We start from the raw sequence: 13,328 nt of genomic DNA, 5'->3' as shown, positions 1-13,328 counted from the left end.
AACTGTCTGATCATCACAGAATCCTTCCCTGAGCCAAACGGATGAGATCAAGAGTGATGTAAAGTTGTGTTTGACTGAGTAACAACCCTGTTTTTTTTTCCCCTCCCAACATTTGAATGGATCTCAGCTCACCCGAGACAGTCCGAGGTCAGGGATGGAGCTGAGAAATTAACCGATCGTCCACTGGGGCGAGAGTCTGGTGACATAATCCCTGGAATGTCTTAAAAGCCCTTCGGCGTTCGATTCGGTTCAGCTCTGTCTAAAGGGTTGGACATCAATTCTTTATACATTTCAGTAACTAATAAAAAATGGTTCAAGCTCTAAACCTTTCCTCAGGTCGGCTCGCAACAGAATCAACTACACTTCCTGTCTGGCGCTACAGTCGCCTCCTAGTTTTATCTTTGATTTATTAGATTCCCCTTGTTTCGGCGTGGCCGTCGAATCAAACATGTTGTTCTAATTTAAACACCGCGTTCTAATATAAACGACCCGATGTAGGCTGCTTATTTGCGTGAGGGTTCATTTTCAAGCTCATGACTTCATCCGAGCAAACTGGAACTTGAATTAACTTGAGATGTGACTCACTAGCGTTATGGATCCTTCCCAAAACCGAGAGTTGTGAACATGTGGCGTTTAACAAACAGACGATGATGGGCGGTGCATTATATTCCAATAGCTCAATGAGCGAGTAGCGGAAACAGTAGCTAAATAACTGTGGTGTCACACTATGGCAACAACCGAACCAGAGAAATGGAAGTCAACCGAGCTGAATGAGTGAAAACAAGCTTATTATCTTGATGAATATTAATTAATGCCTCTCTCAGAGGGAGATTTGGAATGTGGTCTGGATGAACCCCGGGCCAGTCACCGACACAAAAGCACAGCATTTCTCTATGGCTGACAAAAGAATTCCACTGATCAACCAATTTGGGAGGAATGTCTTGCAAGAAGTGGAAATCTATATGGTCTGGCGTGTCAACAGAGTTAAATAAATGACCAGTGGACATCTGCCCGTGTTATTCTGCAGCTGATTTCCTTTGAGGTACAACAGGCTGCCAAAAATATCATTTGTATCAGAGTTACAACTGTCTAGAAAGGTCAGGTTGTGGGCAGTGGTGGAAACTGTGTTCTGAAAAGTCACACTTAAATAAAAGTACCATTACTTGCCTAAAAATATAGTGCGAGTAAAAGTATCTGTTATTGTTACTCAGAGTATGAGTAAAAAGCCCTTTTAAAAGTACTCAAGTGTAGCGAGTAGTGAGTATTATGCTGTGAAAAGCTTATGCATTTACATGTAATTAGTGAGTGTGTGTAAACGTAACATTCTGTAGGGCATTTAGTTATTGCCCAGCAGACACACAACATCATCAGACATTAATATTAGTTTAAATTTAGGTTGTAATGTCAGGTTACCAAAATTCAATGTCTAGCCAGCGTCTAAGGACAATGTTATTTTGATGTCCAATAACGACACTAAGTGACGTTGAAATTTGGTTGATTTTAGGGTTGTGTTGAAAAGTGACCAAAATCCAACGTTGAGTCGACGTCTTAAACCAACGTCATTTTGATGTCAAATACTGACATTTATTCATCAGGTATGACAACCGAAATCCAACATCTGATAAACATCATATTGGTAATTTCCACACAACGTCAAGCTGTAACATCATTAGACATTGATATTTGGTTGATTTTAGGTTGGACATTGACATTGGGGTTTTGACGTCAACCCGATTGTCATCTCCAAACAAAATGTACCCATGACATTGGGGTAAAACGTCAATCTGACGTCATGTTGATGTCTTGTGCCTGCTGGGTGTTTAAGGCCATTTCGGTCATCATACAGTAAACATCCGTCATGTTCTCGTCAGTGACATGCATCTAAACAGTCTCTGGGTCAATGCGTGTAAAGATTTTGGACATCTTCTTGGACACTTTTAAAGCTTCCAAACAGTTTGCTGCAACGATAAATCGCCCATGTCTTGAGGTAGTTCGCTATGATGCAATTTACTTTCTATGTGCGATTTGATTGGACAGGAACCAAAGGACTGATTTTTCTAATGCCCATAGACAAGAAAAAATAAGGTAGTGACTCAAGGATAATGGAAAGTAGTAAAGTAAAAGTACTGCACTATAAATGTACAAGGAAATTAAAAGTTTACATTTATAAACTATTCAGTAAATTGCAATTCCTGAGAAAAACTACTCAATTACAGTAATATAAGTATTTGAAATGTGTTACTTTACACCACTGCTTGTGAATGATGATTACTAAAAACATTAAAACTCCAATGCAATTGAAAGTGCTGCATGTGAAATAGCAGATGCAACACTTTTATGTGCTGAATTTGAAATCAGACACAGTACACTTTATTAGGTGACCTTCTGGTTGAGAAACCGGCCTCAAAGTTTTCACAGACTACCACAGTTGCTCCTCTGGCATTTCATGTTTGTCTAATTCGTTCTTAACAGCAAAGTACTACAGTTATGCAACACAAATCACCCCCTCGATGAAAAGAAATGTTCAGGAGGCTTTTGTGGCCTGAGCATGGGTTTCACCAATACCAGGCTAGATTAAAAACAGCAGTGCAGAATATACAAATAAATGGAGTTCAGCGGTCAAACTGCAGCAGTTGCAAGCACGGTGAACCACAGCATATCTCTACATCAATCGACTTGTGAGTCATGGTTAGGAAATACAGTAGCTCTTAATAACTACAGCCTGGTATCAATATCAAAATCAGCTGCATCGGGACGCTGTCTGATTAATTGCATGGTGTAGGTCTGATTTATTGCAATAAACTATTTTCATAAGTTACTTAACTGTTCTCCACTGCAACATAAAACAATGGAAACACTTCCACTTTAAAGTTTACAATAATCCTCATAAATCAGATCACAATATCACATCAGGACTCACACAAACTCTACTAAACTATGTATTAATCCCAAATTTAAACTTGCTTTGTGAGGTATATTTAAACCAAATGCATGGCCTGATTAAAAGGATAGTTCACCCAAAACTGAAACTTATGTTATCAATTAGTTACCCTGTACTTCCAAACCAGTTTGACTTTCTTTCTACTGTTGAACACACACAAAAAAAAAAAATCTAAAAGAAAGCTGGAGACCCATTGACTTCCATAGTATTTGCTTTACCTACTATGTAAGTCAATGGCTACAGGTTTTCAGATTTCTTCATATCATATTCATTGTTTAATAAAATAAAGTAACTCATAAAGGTTTGGAAGCACTTGAGAAATAGTTTTTATTTAACTATTAAAAATAGTTTTAATTTAAATAGTTTCAATACTTTTAACTGATGAAAATGCTTAATAAATGTAGCAGTTTAAGTCTACGAAATTACTCATTTAGAAAAGCTGTTATTTCATGTACTGTATATGACTTGTGTACTATGCATTCTCTGTGACAGAATTTGACATTGTGCTTCCAGTGCAGTCAAAGCACATAAGCTACAAGCAGCTATGGCAAGCTGTGTTAACATAAATTGCTTTAAAGTAACTAGCATGTATTTTTATGTTAACACTACTATCATCAGTACTGAATAATCCTAAAGGCTATTGAATTTGTTAATCATGGGTTAATCTAAACCTGCAACAAATTTAATGTATGCACTGTGACATCACACACAGTACAATCCTAAACTCTGGGTTACCATTCTTATTTTTGGCAGTGTTTGCTAAGGCTCAAATGTTGTGAATCAACATATTATATTCTGCTTACAGCTATTAAGTGATTTAGTAGTATATCTGTCTGTCTATCACAAATCAAACAATCCATCTATCATAGCAACAATCTATCAAACCAATATTATATCCATCTGTCTAACCAGCTATACTGCAAGCAATTGTGGCAAGCTATGTTAACATAATATGCTTTAAAGTAACTAGCATGTATTTTTATGTTACTAGTACTCATGGGTATTGAGTAATTCTACAGGCCTTTCACACTTGAATTTGTTAATCATGGGTCAATCTAAACCTCCAACAAATCCAGTGCATGCACAGTGACATCACACACACAGTACAATCCTAAACCCTGGGTTAACATTCTTTTTTTTTTTTTTTGCAGTGTTAACAAAGGCTCAAGTGTTGTGAATCAACATATTATATTGTGCTTACAGTCTGTCTGTCTGTCAGTCTGTATATGTCTATCATAAATCGAACAATCCATCCATCAAAGCAACAATCCATAAAACTAATATTCCATCCATCCATCCGTCTGTCTGTATCTATCTATACTGCAAGCAACTATGGCAACTTAGCTAAGTTAACATAAATTGTTTTAAAGTAACTAGTGTGTATTTTTATGTTACTAGTACTTTTATGAGTACTAAGTAATCCTACAGGCTTTTTACACTTGAATTTATTAATCATGGGATGATCTAAACCTGCAAAAAACCCAGTGTATACACAGTGACATCGCACACAGAACAATCCTAAACTCTGGGTTAACGTTCTTATATTTTGCAGTGTTTACAAAGGCTCAAATTTTGGAAATCAACATATATTCTGCTTACAGCTATGAAGTAACTAATGTTGTTGCATTGACTTTGTGGATTACAAAGATAAAGAAGAAACTCTTCTACAAATAATATTTGATATTTTAACCATCATACTCAACTGTTTTATATTCACAACTGTTTATATTTAAGTCCAAATCATGTGAGTATCTGTCTAACAAAATTGGTGCTTGCTTACCTTACTTCAGAGCGGGATTTAGCAAACCAGGTAAAATCTGGTGCTAAATACCCTGCTTCTTGTTGCAATTTAGACATGTTCATAAACCTGGAGTAAAAGCGGTCTTAAGAACTGTCTATGAAAGAAGACACAACTTTTATTTTGTATAATTAGTGTGCATTTTTGTATCATGTTTATGCTGTAGGTGATTCCTATTTCAGTTTTAACAGTAACTAGCTATAAAATCTTGTTCTTTGGTTACAGATATTGTCTAAATTCCTCTACCGAACTTTAAAAAATGTTTTTTAAAGTTGTAAAATTGCTTTTCGTTACAGTAAATAAAATAATTGAATAATTAAATAGTACAACCATAAATCAATATGTAGACAGCTAAATGTCACCAGTGGCTCATTAAGCAGTATTTAAGGAATAAATGTTAATCCGGCCTGCCATATGCGCGAGTTAACTGATGGAATTGAAGTTTATCGCTTGACTTCTTGATGTATGAAGTCGGTTAATAAAAGGCAGAGTAAATAAAACACTTACACTCATCTGTTCGTGCTTTTCAGTGATGGAGATCCAGTCAGTTGTGCAAGCGTAATGTCAGGGGAAAACACAGAAAAGTCGTTTCAGAAGTATCCGTGTTAGATTATATCCATCTTCTTACAAGTTAAACTTGTTATCGTGTGCCACAACAACTTCCACTAATGTATTTCCAGTTTTCTGTCTCTTTCCGTTTGTTGTCAAGCTCAAAATACACTGCATCAATTAAGAAGGGCTCGGTGCTCCAGAACTGAGCGCAGCAGACGGGATGAAATCAGTCCGTCAGCATCGACAACAGCATCAACTCTAGAATCCACACTTCCAGCACACGCGCTCAACCTCAGTGAAACCTGATACCAGCCTTCCCACTCCTACATGAATATTCATGAGGCGGATGCAGGAGCGTGGCATTAGCGTGAACTCACCGAACGGCGGCGACAGCGTGCCGAAACACTCAGTGACGTGATTTAATCAGACTTTGGTGCCACCAGCCTTCATTGAAAGGAACTGAATTAATATTTTCTTCAAATATTCTATCTATCTATCTATCTATCTATCTATCTATCTATCTATCTATCTATCTATCTATCTATCTATCTATCTATCTATCTATCTATCTATCTATCTATCTATCTATCTATCTATCTATCTATCTATCCATCCATCCATCCATCCATCCATCCATCCATCCATCCATCCATCCATCCATCCATCCATCCATCCATCCATCCATCCATTTTTATCATTTAATGTTTTCATCCAAACTGATGTTTATCATTTAATCTGTTCATCCAAACTGTTCTATCAATGCATCAGCTATTAATCCATATTCATTATCTGTTTATCAATCCATTCATTCTTCGGCACAATTCCATCCATCCATTACTTGTATATCAATTAATTTGTACCATTTTATGAATCCATCATGTATACAGCATCCATCCATCCATCCATCCATCCATCCATCCATCCATCCATCCATCCATCCATCCATCCATCTATCTATCTATCTATCTATCTATCTATCTATCTATCTATCTATCTATCTATCTATCTATCTATCTATCTATCTATCTATCTATCTATCTATCTATCTATCTATCTATCTATCCGTACCATTCTGACCATCCATACATTTTCTATTTATCTATTAATCTGCATCCATCTATCTATCTATCTATCTATCTATCTATCTATCTATCTATCTATCTATCTATCTATCTATCTATCTATCTATCTATCTATCTATCTATCTATCTATCTATCTATCTATCTATCTATCTATCTATCTATCTATCTATCTATCTATCTATCTATCTATCTATCTATCTATCTATCTATCCGTACCATTCTAACCATCCATACATTTTCTATTTATCTATTAATCTGCATCCATCCATCCATCCATCCATCCATCCATCCATCCATCCATCCATCCATCCATCCATCCATCCATCCATCTATCTATCTATCTATCTATCTATCTATCTATCTATCTATCTATCTATCTATCTATCTATCTATCTATCTATCTATCTATCTATCTATCTATCTATCTATCTATCTATCTATCTATCTATCTATTTATCTATCTATCTATCTATCTATCTATCTATCTATCTATCTATCTATCATAAATCAAAAAATCCATCTATCCATTCATCCATCCATCTGAACTCTTTTAATATCACCTTTTTGTATTTTTGTATACCACCCTTAACCATTTAGGTGCACTAGGCAAAATAAAAAAAAAATAAAAAAAGATTTTGACCACAATCTCAGATAGATTCCCAAAACACACTTTCAGCCAATCAACAGTAAGGGGCTTGTCTAGTAATAATAGCAGAGATCTTTTTGGGTTATGACCATGTCATTGTTTGGGTGCTTAAAAACCAATACTGTTTGGCAAATTGTTGCTTAGTGCACCTTTAAGAGAAAAATGTAGAGCACCACTTGATTAATAACTAATTCAAACCGTATTATATAATGTACAGCTCTGACATAACAAAACACTCTCATGCAAATCAAAAATTATAAGGAGAATAAAGAGGTGTCAAAATAAGTGATGCTGAGAAATCCCTCATTCTCACAGATCTGGGTGAGAGTGAGCCAATGAAGGCCAAGACACCAGATTTAACGTCAGGTCATGAAGCTGAACGATTCCTCCCATCTGGCGGCTGTCTAAAAGAAGCATGTTGAACGCCCTGGAGAACGTTTACTTTCATCTGCTGCAGAGCTCCAGCCATGACCTTGAATCACTTTCTGGCCCCATCAATCCTGAGAGACAACAAAAGAACAAATCACTGTCTGTTTGCATATAAATCCTCTCGACGCAGATAAAGGCAAAGTACTCCTAAGGACCTTGTACTTTGCAGAACCTACTCAATAGTTTCATTATGGTGCAAAAACACCCTTCCAAATATTTTTATCAATACATCCATCAGCAAAAGGACTTTTAGTTTCATCGGCAAGATCACTTCAGTGCTACCTGGATGGTTTTCCATAGAATACGATAAGAAAAAAATCCTTACATGTCTCATAAATTGGCAATAAACAGATAGATAATACAACAACATTCTTCAATACAACTTTATTTTTAAGTTACACATTAAATACTCCTTAGAGATAATAATTATCATAACTTCTCAGTACATGTGGATTTCTTGTGGATTCTTCTAGAAGTGGGAGAAAATATCTATAGGTTACAGCATCATCATTATCTTTTCGGACCATATCAATACCAATATTTTATTATACGATTTGTTTAATTAAATAATAAAATAAATGACGGCTTCAGAGAAAGGTGCAGACAACATTTATTATGGTTTTGGTCCGTTTGTCTGCTTGACAATCTAATTTTGCACTGCAGCAATAAAACAGAAGTGGGATAAACAAACATTTCTGTTTAGTTCAAAATGATTTGCCAAAGGTTTTTTCATTTGGGGACGTAATTGGAAATTGGGAAAGGTAATGAATTGCAACATTCATTCATTTTCCTTTGACTTTAATTTCAGAGGTCGCCATGGCCATCAAGTATTCCAGGATATGTTTTATGAAGAGGATGCCCTTCCAGCTGCAATCCAGTACTGGGAAACTACCATACACACTCATTCACACACAAACTCATACACAACAGCCAATTTAGTTTATTCAACTCACCTATACCGCATGTCTTTGGACTGTGGAAGAAACCAAAGCACCTGGAGGAAACCCACATGAACACGGAGAGAACATCTAACTGCACTCAAAAATGCCAACTGGCCCAGCTAGGACTTAAAACAGCAACCTTCTTGCTATGAGGCAACAGTGCTTACCACTGAGCCACAGTGCTGCCTGAATTGCAAAATATTGCGAAATATTACAAAATTTAAAATTGATATAATATTGTATTGTGATTGCGGTAATATATGGGAGTTCTGTTGATTCCCAAGTGTTTCAAGAAAAGATACACAATACACAATAAAGCAAATTCAAAATACATTTATAGATGTTGTTTTTGTAGACATTTTCTGAAATAAAAAAAGGTGCAGTATTTTTTAGTTATTTTACTGTACTTTATTTAGTATTGAACAGTAGCCTAGCTTGTTTCCACACTAAATAAAAAATATAAATAATGGAATTAATGGTTTACAAATCAATTCTGGCTTTTGTTTTTTTCTTTTTAATGTATGTTTATTTCTAACTTTTTATGTAAGCACTTCAATGGGTCCATTTTCAACACATGACAGAAAATTAAATTGCAAGTTTTTGTCTCACATTTATGTGTACAAATTATTATTTTTTTCTCAATTTTACCAATGTGACCACACACCAAATTTTAACCTTTTGATTTAGTAGTTAGAACTTTGTACAAACTCATAAGTACATTTTAGTACAATTTGCTTATTTGGATTTAGGTGTGGGCTTTGATGCATTTGATGTAACTTTTTAAATTAGTGGTTAACTCATATGAATTCGTACAATCTCATTTGTACAATTCAGTACTATTTGCTTATCTCCCAATGACGGTTGGGTTAAGGGGTGGGGTTGGGTGCCACGCCTTCTTTTTAAATTCGTACATTTTAATATGACTTAATTCATACAAATTAGCCACTAAACTGACAAAACATAACATAGTGAAATTGTCACGTTTCCTCATGTGATCAGACTGGTATTTCCAATGCAATCTTACAGCAATTCGTAACTTTTTACTATTTAGCTTTTCCTCCAATGATGGTTGGGTTTAGGGTGGGGTTTGCTGCCATGCCTCCTTTTTAAAATAGTACATTTTTGTACAATTGAACTTGTACAAATTCGTACGAATTAGACACTAAACTGACAGCAAAAAATACTTACATTTCCTCGTGTAATCAGGCAGGTATTTCTCACAGTTGGAAGTGAGCTTTCTCACAATCTAAAGTTTACATTTCACAGCTTGGTCAGTTGGTCTTTTTCATTTTCAGAAGTGCAAATTAATTTCTTGCAAATCTGGGTTTATATGCTTTCTTCAATATTTTTTTTTTCTTTCAGAATTATGACTGCATTAAAATGCAATTCTGACAGAATGCATTGTCAGATCTGCGGTTTTTAATTTTCTGCCTTACTTAATTACTTAATTTTCTGCCTTACTTAATTTTGAGTTGCCATCTCACATTTTTTGACATTATTTCCACCTGATTTTTTCAACAAGGAATTAAACTTTTATTTGAATGTGCAAGACATATAATTCATTGGCTGCTAAAAGAAAATAAACAAAAAAAAAAACTGTTGCTTCTCTGCATACCAATGTGTTTTTAATTATCACAAGAAATTAAAAAAAAGAAATGCAGTATCAAGGCAGCATAACAAGCTGTTTTGTGCTGTATACTCCAGAGAAAAAAGATTACAAATGTTTGCATCCAATTTGGCATTTGTCATTTGTAGCAATTCTGAATTTATATGGAACTGTGAGGGCAAAAAGGTCATAATTGGCTTTTTTTTATGTGATAAAGAAACAGGCTTCCACAGAAAGATGTACATTAATAGATTGGGATTAAATGATATACTTCTTTATTAGCTAAAAGGTGCAAATAAATGCTTGTTTATGAACTAAAAGTCCAGCTCATGAGCAAAGCAACATCTACATGGTAGACTAAGAGATAAAGTTAAAGAACCCAAGGGATTGCAAGGTAATGCCAAAATCTAGATGCAAAATACATTAGACAGGAGATGAAGTTTTCCTGAAAAAATATACTGTAAAGTTTATTTATACGAAAGGAGTTTAGGGAGAAGACAGGCTTGGCAGCGAGTAAGGCTGAAAAATGAAGAAAAATCTGTCTCATACACTCTGGAGTTTAAAAAACCTGCAGATTTTCATGTGTGCTGGATTGGAAAGAAAATAAAGACATACTGTAGATCCTCTTCCTTCAGTAGCACACAAGCGAAAGACATCTGACTATTATGAGGACAAGATATAAGGTCAAATACTTCTGCATGCTTCAATATGTTTCCTTACGGTGACATGGAATTGTTACTGATACAATGGAATACAGCTGTTACGTTTGTAGTGGTAAATCTATGAAATAAACATAAGATCTTAAAATTACTATCATTAAATTTACCTTGAATTTGTTTTAAGAACTCTCTTATTGATGCTGCATTTATTTGATCAAACATGCATTGTAAAATAATCCTAATATGTCATAAAACTTTATTTGGTCCAAAGATAGCTTCATTTTCAGCATCATTACTCAATATTCAGCGTCATAATCTTTATAAATATTTCTGATATTCTGATTTGGTATAGATGAAACCTTTTTGAAACATTTTTATATTCTCATTAATGTAAAACCTAATATTTTTGAGGAAGCTGTGAAAAAGACCAATCAAAATAACAGATCTGAAATAGAAGAATAAATAAATAATACTAAATAAATAAATTATATGGGGCGACGCAGTGGCGCAGAAGATAGTGCTGTCGCCTCACAGCAAGAAGGTTGCTGGTTCGAACCTTGATGGGTGTGTCAGTGATGGGTTGTAGCTGGAAGGGCATCTGCTGCGTAAAACATATGCTGGATAAGTTGGTGGTTCATTCCGCTGTGGCGACCCCTGATAAATAAAGGGACTAAGCAGAAAATAAAATTAATTAATGTTTTTGAATGGCCCAACCAGAGCCCTGACTTAGGGTGCACTCACACTGTGCTATCCGAAACCATGCTCCGGCTCCGAAGGAAAAATGCAGTTAAGTGCAGGCTGACGGGGGAGAGGGGAGGGGGGACGAGTGCTTCGGCACGGTTCAAGGCAACAGTACCTAGTGTGAGCATGCCCTTAAACCCAATTGAGCATCTCTTGAAAGACCTAAAAATTTCTGTCCACCAACATTTACCATCCAACCTGACAAAACTGGAGAGGCTGCTGGGAGAAATGGCAGAGGATTCCCAAATCCAGGTGTGAAAAAAAGTTATTGCATCTTTCCCAAAAAGACCCATGCCTGTATTAGATCAAAAGGGTGCTTCTGCTAAATACTGAGCAAAGGTTCTGAATATTTAGAACCATGTGATATTTCAGTTTTTCTTTTTTAATAAACCAAAAATGTCAACAATTCTGAAAAAATATATATAATTAAATAAATTAAATCCTACTGATCCCATATTTTTAGATTGTAACATTTTAAATCAAAATAATTTTAGTCTTGAGCAACTGTTGTAGTCTTTATTGTTGAGTTTTATTTTTATATTTATGTTTTCCAAATTTTTTTCAGCAATTTGTAATTTGTAATTAATAATAATGTGTTACTCTTTTTTTTTTCTTACAAAAAACATGTTGATATTAATGTTTGATTTTGGAATGAAATAACCTAAAAAATAACTTAAAATAAGTTAAGTTATGTTAAAATTACAGCTTGTTATTTTAATGTTTGATTTTGGACAGAAATAATCTAAATATAATAAAAAATAATAATAATTACATTTATAATGTTAGTAAAATACGACATGTTGATTTTAATGTTTGATTTTGGACTGAAATAACCTAAATTTATTAAAATAATAATAATTACATTCATAAAGTTAGTAAAATACTACATGTTGATATCAATGTTTAATTTTAAGCTGAAATAACCTAAATTTGTAAAAAATAATTAATAATAATAATTGCATTTATCCTGTTAAAAATACTATGTGTTGATATTAATGTTTGATTTGGACTAAAATTACCAAATTTTATTTAAAAATAGTAATAATTTATAATGTAAAAAAATACTAAATATACTATAATTACTATACAACAAGCAATAAAATGTTTTGTGGTGGCTTTAGTTACTGCAGTATGTATCTTGTGTAAGTAGCAATTGAGACAGCCATTTACATTTTAAAATTCACAAATAGTTACAAAATCCGAGTTCATTAATATCTCTTCAAGTATTGCTCACCTACGTGCTTTATTTACGCATAAACTGAATTCTCCTACTAAAAGCTCCCCAGAACACACAAAATAGCCATTCACATTGATGTCGCTATTCTATATGCACCTACAGTAAATACGGCCATCAAAACAGCAGAATGTATCCAAGCACATAAACCTATGTCCACAATTTGGTAAACACTCAATTAAAAGTTTACAGCCATGACGCTGAAATGTTTTGGGGATCAGCAGAGAAACCAGAACATTTGTATATCGCTGGGTGGAGTTAAAACCCATCATACAAACAAGACCAAGCAACCCATGCACTCATTTTCAGCACATAGCCTAGTTGATTGATGATGTCTGAAAGACCACAGTTATTTCCTGCCCAAGTCCAAAACTGTCATGCTGTTGTATTTGTTTGTGGGCGAATGACATAAAACGCGATGGGGCATCGTCGTTCTTTTACTATTCATAATCTGATTGAGTTTATGACTTTAATGGCTGTTCGCACACTACGTTTCGCACAATGAGGTCATGTTTACTGTGTTTATTTCATGTTAGATTGATGGATGCTAGAAGGGAACTAGGGGCAGAGAAATGTATACTTTTCTGTGCAACATCATCAAAAATGAAGCGGAAATTAAAGCGAGACACTGCAGCCAAAATACTTATTTATTTTTATTTTGAGAGGACTTTTGAGAGGAGCATTTTAGATTTACTTAG

At 34.7% G+C, this 13,328-nt stretch overlaps 1 protein-coding gene and 1 long non-coding RNA gene across 2 annotated transcripts in view; both read right to left on the bottom strand.

Moving 5' to 3' along the window:
- The window catches only part of dchs1a (dachsous cadherin-related 1a), a 200,971-nt gene extending 195,420 nt beyond the window's left edge, over nt 1–5,551 (bottom strand). Inside the window, exon 1 of the mRNA XM_002664651.7 lies at nt 5,247–5,551. The gene's annotated coding sequence lies outside the window, so the exon portion shown is untranslated. The remainder of the gene's footprint in view (nt 1–5,246) is intronic.
- Nucleotides 5,552–6,909: 1,358 nt separating this feature from the next.
- LOC141377881 (uncharacterized) overlaps nt 6,910–13,328 on the bottom strand; it is a 35,785-nt gene continuing 29,366 nt past the window's right edge. Inside the window, exon 3 of the long non-coding RNA XR_012390979.1 lies at nt 6,910–7,520. This is a non-coding gene — a long non-coding RNA (uncharacterized lncRNA). The remainder of the gene's footprint in view (nt 7,521–13,328) is intronic.

This window comes from Danio rerio, chromosome 15 (genome assembly GCF_049306965.1).
Source record: "Danio rerio strain Tuebingen ecotype United States chromosome 15, GRCz12tu, whole genome shotgun sequence".
Lineage (NCBI taxonomy): Eukaryota > Metazoa > Chordata > Actinopteri > Cypriniformes > Danionidae > Danio > Danio rerio.
The sequence above is the reverse complement of the archived record's forward strand: the minus strand, read 5'-3'. Positions and strand labels throughout refer to the sequence as shown.